The sequence below is a fragment of the Acanthisitta chloris genome, unplaced genomic scaffold (genome assembly GCF_000695815.1).
Source record: "Acanthisitta chloris isolate BGI_N310 unplaced genomic scaffold, ASM69581v1 scaffold23808, whole genome shotgun sequence".
Taxonomy (NCBI): Eukaryota; Metazoa; Chordata; class Aves; order Passeriformes; family Acanthisittidae; genus Acanthisitta; species Acanthisitta chloris.
In genome coordinates this window covers 42109-51829 of record NW_008687862.1, presented here as the reverse complement: position 1 = coordinate 51829, position 9721 = coordinate 42109, and the positions used below count along the sequence as shown (strand labels likewise).

Below are 9721 nucleotides of genomic sequence, written 5' to 3'. Positions count from 1 at the left end.
CTGTTTTTTCCTGTGTCGATATTTAGGATTATTGGATTTCTGTAAGGTTATAGACGTTTTCCAGAGCTGCATCAGGTATTTGAATGAAATTTCTTCCACACCTCACACCCGGCTTTTGGATTTAGCAGATTTTAATGCTGGAATGGCCATATCCTATTAAATGTAGGTGCCACTCTCAACTAACTAATCAAATTTTCTAAGTCTCAAGGTCAAAACTGCAGTTGCAAACCTTTTGCTGTGTTTTTTATGTTAGGCTGGTGGAATGGACTGTTTAGCCACAGCTTCTACCAACAAAAGTAGTTTGTATAGTATAGTCATTCTCACCTTTGTTTCTTCTTCTTCCTTCCTTCCCACACAAGCATAATCAGCTGTAGGGGCAAAAGCTAGTTTTGTGTTATGTTATGACTCTCTTAAAAAACCCAGGAAAACACAACAAAACAAAAAACTTCAAATGAACCACCTAAAAACTTCCCTATGAGTTCCATTTCCTGGCTGCAACCGTTCCAGGAGAAGGTGGTCATTAAAGATAGTTAAGTGTCTTTTCTCAGACAGATGAGCAAATGTCAGTTATTGCAGATCTGTTAGGAAATAAGGGCTGGATAGTAGACAAACACATCAAAACTCATGCCATTATTACAGCAGATTTTATTTAGTCATTGTACACCTTTGCATTCTACTGTTCCTCAGACTTTTTTCCCCACAGAAGGGGCAGGTTATTAGGAGATACTTCATTATAGCAAAAAGAGCTTTCAGTCCATTTTTCTTTAGTATCACTGCAGGTGCACTTGAGATCACATCCATCTCCACCATTGCAGTTTTCTTCCACTTGTTCTCTGCCCTTAGCAGAACAGGCAGCTGCTTATCTCTGATCAGAAGCCTGACCATTTTACAGTAGTCCTTGTACCTGCTGTGGGCCCCTTTTCACTCTTTGAATATCGAGGCCCCCAGGTAAATGCTCTGTAACTACATTTCTTACTTGATTCTGTGTCAAGACAGCTTTTGATGCTGTCTTTATTACCTGGTGAGGGAGAGTGACTTTTATTCTCACTTCCTTTCCTGATAATGAGAATTAAGACAGGAAAATTGGAACCAAAGCATTTGTGATTTTGAAATCTTTGCCTTTCCCTAAGGAGTTTTTGGAGAACTACTTCTCAATCTGCTGGTAAAGAATGTCAGGCACTCAGTTATTTCAAATGTCAACACCCTTGAAATGAATAGTAGGTGTTAGAGTTTGATTGTACTGGAGTGAGAGGAATCTTCTTTGACAGCAGAAAGCCCTTTGAGAGGTGAGTGCTGGTTAAGTACTATAGGTCAGGTTGCATTAAGGAGAGTCTCAATGCTATCAGTAGTTTGGGCTGAAACCTGGTGTCTTGATACAGATTGCATTACTTTCCTAAAGATGTTTGCATGACAGTGCAATTGCTGTCTCCCATTGGGTGGAGCTTTGAACACCAGAGGGTTTGAAATCCCCAAAAGCAGAGTTAATTCTGCAGGGCCCTTTGAAGTTTGTGACACAGGGCTGAGTGGCCAACCCTTTGGTCCTTCAGCAGTTTACTTGCTGATGATCTCTTTGCGAACCTTCTGTCACCTTTCCTTCAGCTGGACAATATCCACATTAGGATGGCTTCTGATGGATCTTCTCTTTTCCCATGTCTTCCCCTCTGTGCCAGATGTAGAGTAACCCCTAAGCTGTCTGTGAACTCCTTGTGGTCTAAGTATTTGCATTCAAGAATACTTGCATTTAGGTTTTCTGTAATGTGTACAAGAGTTATGTGCCCTCTAGAAAAACAGTGTACAGTAAGACTTCCTATTTTATGTCAACAGAGTAAATTGATTGGTCTGAAGTAATGTGTTTCTGTGGAAGAGCAGTTAACAGTGAGCAGTGGGTTGTATGACAGCATGCTGCTGTACTACCACAGTGATCTGCAGTTGTCTGGGCTCAGTCCTTTGATGCAAAGTTTCTGTCTGTGCTTGAGTCACAAGCCATGAAAATCTGTGTTGAGAAACAGCTATTGGTAATGATTAGCTAATCACAGTGTTTGGAAGATGTGGGTGTTGAGGTCATTTTGCATGGGGGCAGAGTCATTGGTCTGGTTCTTCAGTGAGAGAAGCATTAGTCTGGGATTGTCTCTGCCCAACCAAAGTGCAAAGGCTTACTGAGATGTCTAGTTTAGTGCTGATTGTAGTGTTTGATAATGTAAAGCCTGCATAGACCTCTTTTTTCTCATTTTTTGGAAGGTGTTTTGGCTCTTCATACGCACAGGCTGTTAAGTGTGCCCATTTTTAACTGTAACTTTAAGTTGGCCTTCTGTAACATACTGTAGAGCTCCACTGCTGTTTGGAAATAACACTTTTGGTTCTCTAGGCAAATGAATATTTCTCCAAAACCCGACTAAAGAATTGGGTTTTTTCTGTAATAAGTCTTATTTGAGAAATGAGCATGTATTTTGAAAAACATTAGTGCATAAGGCTACAGTTTAATGTGATACTTAAGAAAAAATCCTGGGGCTAGGGAAAGGAGCTCAAACTTACCTGCTGTTACTTTATATTGCCCAGCCAGACTTTTTTGAAAGGTGTGCCTTCCCTTACTCTCTGTCTTTGTAATTTAGGCAAGTGCTTAGAGGCAGTTATAGGCTGTCTGGGGAACTCAGTCAAAAATGTTGTGTGGGAACAAATTGAGGGAAAGCATCTCGGGCAGTATCTGAGGATAGATATCTCATTCAGAGTTATTTCTGGTGATGGATGCATTAGTTTACTCTCGATACGAATAACCAGCCTGCTCAGTAAAGCTGTATGCTAGTTGTTTTGTCATTAGAAGTAGACCCAGTTCTGTAGAGATAGTGTACCCAAATCCTTTCTTGGTTTTGTGCAGCAGCGGTGACTTTGAGAGTCTTTTCCATTATATAGTCTGGTATCTCCAAATAGGAAGAAGTGAAAAATTTCCTTGTATCATTTGTTCCAAAGATCTGTGAGCAACCTGAAATTAGAGCATTTCATCTGACACTAATCAGCATTCATGAAGGCAAATAAGTTATGATTTTAAATTGGGCCAGCTAGTCTTAGAATAATAAACACAACTGTGCCCTAGAAAAGGTAAGGAATTAGCAAGGTCCGGGCTTAAAGCCCTCCAACACTTAGTCTCGGATATGTTGATCATTTTTGCTGAAAAGATTTTTTAAAAGCTTTCATTTGTAATCATTTCCTTTCTGTGCAATATTCCTCATTCAGGGAATTTAAGATAGCTGACTTTGAAGGCAGTAGCAGAAAATGCAGCAGAGCTTTTCTTGCCCTGCAACTTTTGTCCCCTGTTCTCCCCACTTAGTTTAGTAGTGTGTGTATAGTTGATATGATTTCTTGGTAGACTTTTTAAAATTAAAATACCAACATCTATGTTATTTGAAAACTACATGTATATTTGAGAGAAGACCACTGGAACTCTGGTACTTTTACCCTGAGACAAAACCGATAAAGTACTTCTGTGGCTGTGGATTTCTTATCTCTATTTTGCCTGTCTGATAATCTAGGACACAAGCAGAAAACAATGACACCTGTACAGTAAGTTCTTGTTTTGTTTTGCAGATTTGTTTTAATGTGGAAGTGAATCTTACAGCATAATGTAAATCAAACAAGCAAAGGTGAGTAGAAGTTTTTGTGTTGGTTTTTTCTTCCCCACAAAATGTCGTTAGCATATGCTGCTAAACATGCAGAAAAGTGGTCAGTGAAAATTATCTTGAATACTGTAATTTATGGATGTAGTGTTACTTCTATGAGACCAAAATAAGAGCAAAACATACACCACCACCCATTATTTAAGATTATGGTGATAATTATGCTTTTCTTCCATAAATTATTATAGTAAAAAAGCTATCAAGGCATCTTGCTAGCTGTTGAGAGCCAAGATTATAAGTATTTTAAATTAATTTAATCTTCTGCATATTATCCACATGGTTTCAAAGTGCTGAAAATATACTTTGCATTGTCAAAGCAGAGTGTTAAAACTTGCACTTACTGTATTAATAAATAACTGGGAAATTTGACCAGCTATCAGAATAGCATTTCCAATTTTTAATAATGGAAGTCTGTTGGAATATTTTTGCCCCTTTCTGTCCTTAGGAACCCTTTTGGGATCTACTTGAAAGACAAAGTATATGGAGATTTATTGCTGGTACTCATGAGCTGTAGAACTTAAGTGTCCATTTGCAATTGCAAAGTGTCCATCCAGGAAAAATTTTCTGTAACTTAGGCATCATTTCTCCTCCTTCCCTTCACCCTCCAACCCCCTCCCCCCTCATTATTTTGAGAAAAAGAATTTAGATAAGCCCAGATTTTGTCTTCCTTTACTTGATATTCTACTTCAGGAATAATTTGAACTATAAAGTTAATCTCTTCTCCATATAGTTACATGAAACATTTAACAAAGAGCAGTTTGCTTTAATCTGTTTTAACTTGAGTCGTTCAAGACTATCTTTAGGTAAGGCCCCACAGTTTGCTAAATTCTCTGCTTTGGAGACAGAATGTGAGGGACTTGGGCACAGAGGCTTCCTTAACAAAAAGAAGTTGGCTGCTCAAGTTTCCTGCTTGCTGTTTGATTGATATGCCATCTCAGAATGTGTGTGCTTGTGATGACTTGATGTTTTGAAGACAGGAGATCCTGTTTGCTTAGATGAGCTTGTTGCTCATATCTGATCTCTGATTAATATGTATTGCTTTAAAATTGTAGTATGAACATTTTAAAATAGACATGAGATGCTTTGTATCTTCTGTTCTGCTGAGACTTTTTTAGAGCTACTGCTATCAACTTTAAAATACTTTGATTATAGCAAATATACTCTGATTATAGCAGAGTGCTTTGTGGGAAATTTAAAATAATCCTTCTGTTGAGTGTTGATCCTTTGTATAATATATAGCTGATTCAGGACTTGATTATGAAATGTCTTCTGAACTATGAACAATTAAAAATAAGCTCTACTGCTGTATTATGCATATGCTTAGGTGGAGGGGATGTTTGCTGCCTTGGCCTGACTTTGCTGGTTTGTAGATTGTGCTGCTTTGAGAAAAGAAAGAAATACAACTGCAAAATGAAATACTTTATCTGAGGATGAGTGTAAAACAAGAATCGTGGCTAGGAAGGGGACTTGAATTGACAGTAAGATTCACTGTTCCCTCTGCCTTTCCATACTTAATACTTACAGTTTATGTTCTGCCACTTCTTAATTTATGTGTTACCTAATTACAGATTTAAATACATAAAATTAGTTGAGATGTCTAATATATAAATAACTGAATGTATTCTTTAAGCATGAAGTCTTCTGAATGAAACTCCAAAGATCTTTCACCTCAGTAGTGGTTAGCTGTGTGTAGTAGAAAAAAGCTGCTCTCCAAGGAGAAACCCTTGTACTCTTGCATACATAACAGGAGGACAGAAAAATGTGTAAAAGAATACATGGAAACTGTAATGATGTTTGGTTGGTAATGTTATTGCTTGGAGGAGATTTTGAGGTTCTGACAGTTCTGTAAAAAGGACAACTGAATAGTCAGTAAATCAATGGAAATATAGTTCATCAGGGAACAAAACAAAAACCAGATTTGGTTATACAAATTTGTGGTGTACCATAGTTGCGTTGCATTACAATGTGTATTGCTTCTTGAGTACTAGTCTGGTCCTGTGACTGGAAAATGATACAGCAGAGCAGAAGAAGGTTCAGAGAAGGGCAGCAGGGATGCCTGGAAAAGTTCATTTTCAAGAACAGTCTGCATTTCTAAACTGCCTGTCGTCTGTCTCCACTCATGAGTGTAGTGGCTGCAGCATCTTGTAGACTTCTAAACAATAAACTGGAGTCCCACAGCTCACTCATGCAGACTTGTCCTTTAGTGTGAACTTAGGTCTTTAAAAGCAGCAGCTGAAAATGTGATTTAGTGATTTGTTCAAACATGTTTCTCGTACACTTGACCAGAATGCATTTCCTAATGACTCTGCAGTGTGCTTAGCAGGTAGGGGGTTTATTAGTTAAAGGATTTGGGGTTTTGTTCTTTATGATTTCAAATCATTCACTTTCCTAATGCAAATATAAAATGTATAATATCCTGATTTTTGGAAATAAATAAAAAAATCTGTTGCAAGTTAAAAAGCACACAGGTATAAGATAGTGTTAACAAACAGTGAATGTAGTTTATTGGGATAGCTGTAGTATTTGTTCTTAAATGTTCTGATTTACAGACTGTGTCTTCTGAACTCCACAGAAGGACACATCTTGTTTTAAATACGGGGGAAAGTTAGGAAAAAATAAGCTTGGTCTCAATGTGTTAACAGTATAATGGGTCACACTTGTGTGTGGTGGGAAAGGTTACAGAAGGTAGATGCTGGTGCTGAATTTCCCTGTAACCCTGTAAGCGGTTGATAATGGGTAAAAGCAAACTTTCTTCCAGAAACTGCTTTGAATGTACGTAGTATTGCTTTACCTAAAAGTAGAAAGATCTGGTCAGTGAATAATAGCACCACAGATACTGAAGAAGGATAGGTTATATACAGAATCCTGCACAGGACAAATTTTAGTATATGGAATTTGTGTTTCTTTGGCTCAGACAGGAATCTCATGTAATTTTAATCTTGTTCATATTATCCAGGCAATATGAAGTTGAGTTTTCTGCCATTAAATCACTTATGGTGATGACTTTTCTTAATATAAAAAAATCCCAACCCACCACAGTTATTAGCAAAGTGGCCTGAACTTCTCATGTTTTTCTGGTCATATACAGAGTTATATAGGTTTGGCTCTTTTAAAAACGCTGATTTCATATATTCATCAGCAAGCATTATAACTTTCTCCAAGTCAACAGAATTTTTCTGGTTTTAATCTAAAAAGGTACAAGGTGGGGGTTTTGCCTTACCTGGAACTGTTACTTAGAATCTTATTAGCTTTTTAATCTTTGGTCACTGAAATAACAGAGATTGATGAGAGTCAGTTAGCTGGTAAGGATAAATGAGTATCACTCATGTAATTCATTACTCTAAGGTTCTAAATTAAATTAGTTAAAGTGGAGTGTTTGTTTCAGGTAGTCTTTTTATAATTGGGAAAGATAGCATGCTTTAGGAGTTAAAAATTTTCTCTACGTTACCAGGAGATGCAGTCATAGAATTTGAGATAACACTGAAATTTGTACAGCAAATAGTTACCATCCAGAAAAGCAAAAATGAGGAACTGCTAGATGTATTTCAGGTCATACTGGATAAAAAGCATTATAACTTTTATTTAATGTAATAGGAAATAAAGTCACAATTGTTCCAAAATTGAAAGATGTGTTATGTTTAAAGATCTGTTCCAATAAAATTGGGTTAAAATGTTCTTAATGTCATCTTTAAGAAAGCTGCACTGTAAATCTGTTATGCAGTGTTGTGTTCTTGTCATGCAAGTTTTCACCTGTGATTTATAGGATTGGCACTTCACAACTAGTTCATGCAGGTAACTAACAATATAGTTTAATAAACTATATAAATATTCCTGTAAAAATACTGAAACATACCTGACTTCTAAAAATCCTTCCCAGTCTGTGATCTTTACATACTAGTGAAAGTCTGTTGAGTACCTTATCCAGATAACAAGCTGGATGTTTATCCTTTAAGAGATCTTTCACGTCCATTACTGAATGCACTTTTACCTGAAATTTGGGATTATGGTGAAAATTAGACCTCTCTGGTCATGTAGTCATAATCATTGGGGATTTGCATAGAGTTACGTGAAACACCTAATTATTAGTCCGTTTGTAGATATACATATTGTATTTATATTAGAAGAAGGGATTGCTTACCCAGCTGCTCACAAAAGCTGTCTGAACAAAAAGACTGAATTGTAGGAAAACCCTTTGTTTTAAATTGAAAATCAGTTTTAGATTTGGATATGAATAATCTGTGGGTTCTGCTGTGATTAATTTTGAACGCTTTTGTGTTAGCACAGCATTGCTCATATTTAGCAGCTGTGGGAACATTTTTCAGGTCTGTGTGCTCTACACATGGGGAATAATTAGATTTGCATACAGAATTTCACTGCCACTTGGTGGCAGTACCTGGCTTCAAAAGGACTTGTTTCTGAGCAGATAAGGTGACTGATTTACAGAATCAGTAACTATAGGTTAAAGGGGAGTGGATTTGTTTTAAAATTTCTAAAAGTTAGTTATGTGTTTTATAAATGAAAATACTTTTTATTTAACCTACTGTAAGGATTTGCATTTGTATGTCTCTATGGAAAATCTAGCTATCGTGTCTAATATGTAATTTAAGAGTATTGCTGGTGTAATAGTATTCTCAGAAGATGTATTTAATGTTCCCCAGTTGAATTATTTTAGCATTTACTGCTAGCGTTTTGCTTCGATTGAGTAGTTTAGTTCAAGTAATTTTAGAACATAAAATTTGCTTCATGATAGTGTTCTTTATAATGTTGCATTCAGCAGTTAAACGGAGGACTGCCAAAGCTGCTTTTTTGCCTTCTGAAATATTCCTTTCATTTCTACTTTTCTATTTATTTATATACATTTTAGGAAAAGACTCCCCAGTAGATTTTTCTGTCAATGAAGCTAGTAAAAGTTTTTGCCGTTACTCATAGTTGTTGCCTCTCAGTTGTGCTGATTCTGCAGTGTTTGGGTCCCAGCCTTTTAGACTGGATAATGAAATTGTTGATAAAGTGTGAAAGGAGGAACCTGGGGGAGTGGAGGAAGGCAGCAGTTATTTAAATTGGCTTTGCTGCAAAGAAAGGCATAGTTCTAATGTATAACAGTAACTGACAGTACATTCCATGTTGAAACTGTTTCCTCTTCTCTGCAAGCCAAAATCTTCAGCAGTGGACAGCAAGTCTTTGATTTTAGTATTATGCCCCATGTAAGGTCTGTAGAGGTGAGACTGAAAGTCTGGAAGGGTGCAGATACTTTCCTAAACATGGACTCTTTATGGAATGTCTCACTCACTATGACTGGAGATATTGGCAGTGTTACTGGTGGAAGTGGGTTCTATGAGGAGGAGATATTTTTACTGTATTACCTGAAAAGCTGACACTGAGAAACCACCATCCTTAGGCCTCTCTGAGGTGTGACACATCGAGAAGGCATCTGAGTATTTGGTGACATTAGAAGAGGGACTCATCCTGTGTGAAGTCTAAAGTTGTAGAAATGCTAATAGAAAATGAGGTGGGACTTGAGAAATGCATGTTTATAAATTTGAATGTGATAATATTGCTTAGTTGATAATATTTTGTTTACTGAGAGGACTCTGTAAGACAGGAACACTGGAAGAGAGAGGAGGGGCAACAAATGATAGTTTTGCTGTCAATAGGTTTACATAACTTGGAATAGAGAGAATGCACTATTACTTATACCTAATAATTTTTGTGTAGTTTTTTTAAGGTGTCAAAATGATAAATTCAAAGTTAGTTCTTGGGGGAAAAAGTTAAGTAAAATACTCTTGTGCCTAAAATTGTGGATAGTTTGAGTGCATGGAGCAGTCTAAAGAGGACTAAAGAAAGCAAGAATTGGCATACTGTGTGGTGAAGTGTACTAAAAGAGAATCACAGAATAGTTGAGTTTGGAAGGGACCTATAGCTATCCTGTCCAATCTTCTGCCTTAAGCAGGGTCACCTGGAGCAGCCAGGACCATGTCTGGACAGCTTTTGAATGTCTCCCAAGCATGGAGGCTCTACAGCCTCTCTATGCAATCTGTGCTGGTCATTCTGACAGT

General features: G+C 37.1%; 1 protein-coding gene across 2 annotated transcripts in view; it reads left to right on the top strand.

Moving 5' to 3' along the window:
- The first annotated feature begins 3580 nt into the window (after positions 1 to 3580).
- ZNF644 (zinc finger protein 644) overlaps positions 3581 to 9721 on the top strand; it is a 29882-nt gene continuing 23741 nt past the window's right edge. For both annotated transcript variants that reach the window (XM_009080811.1, XM_009080810.1), the window contains exon 1: positions 3581 to 3635. The gene's annotated coding sequence lies outside the window, so the exon portion shown is untranslated. The remainder of the gene's footprint in view (positions 3636 to 9721) is intronic.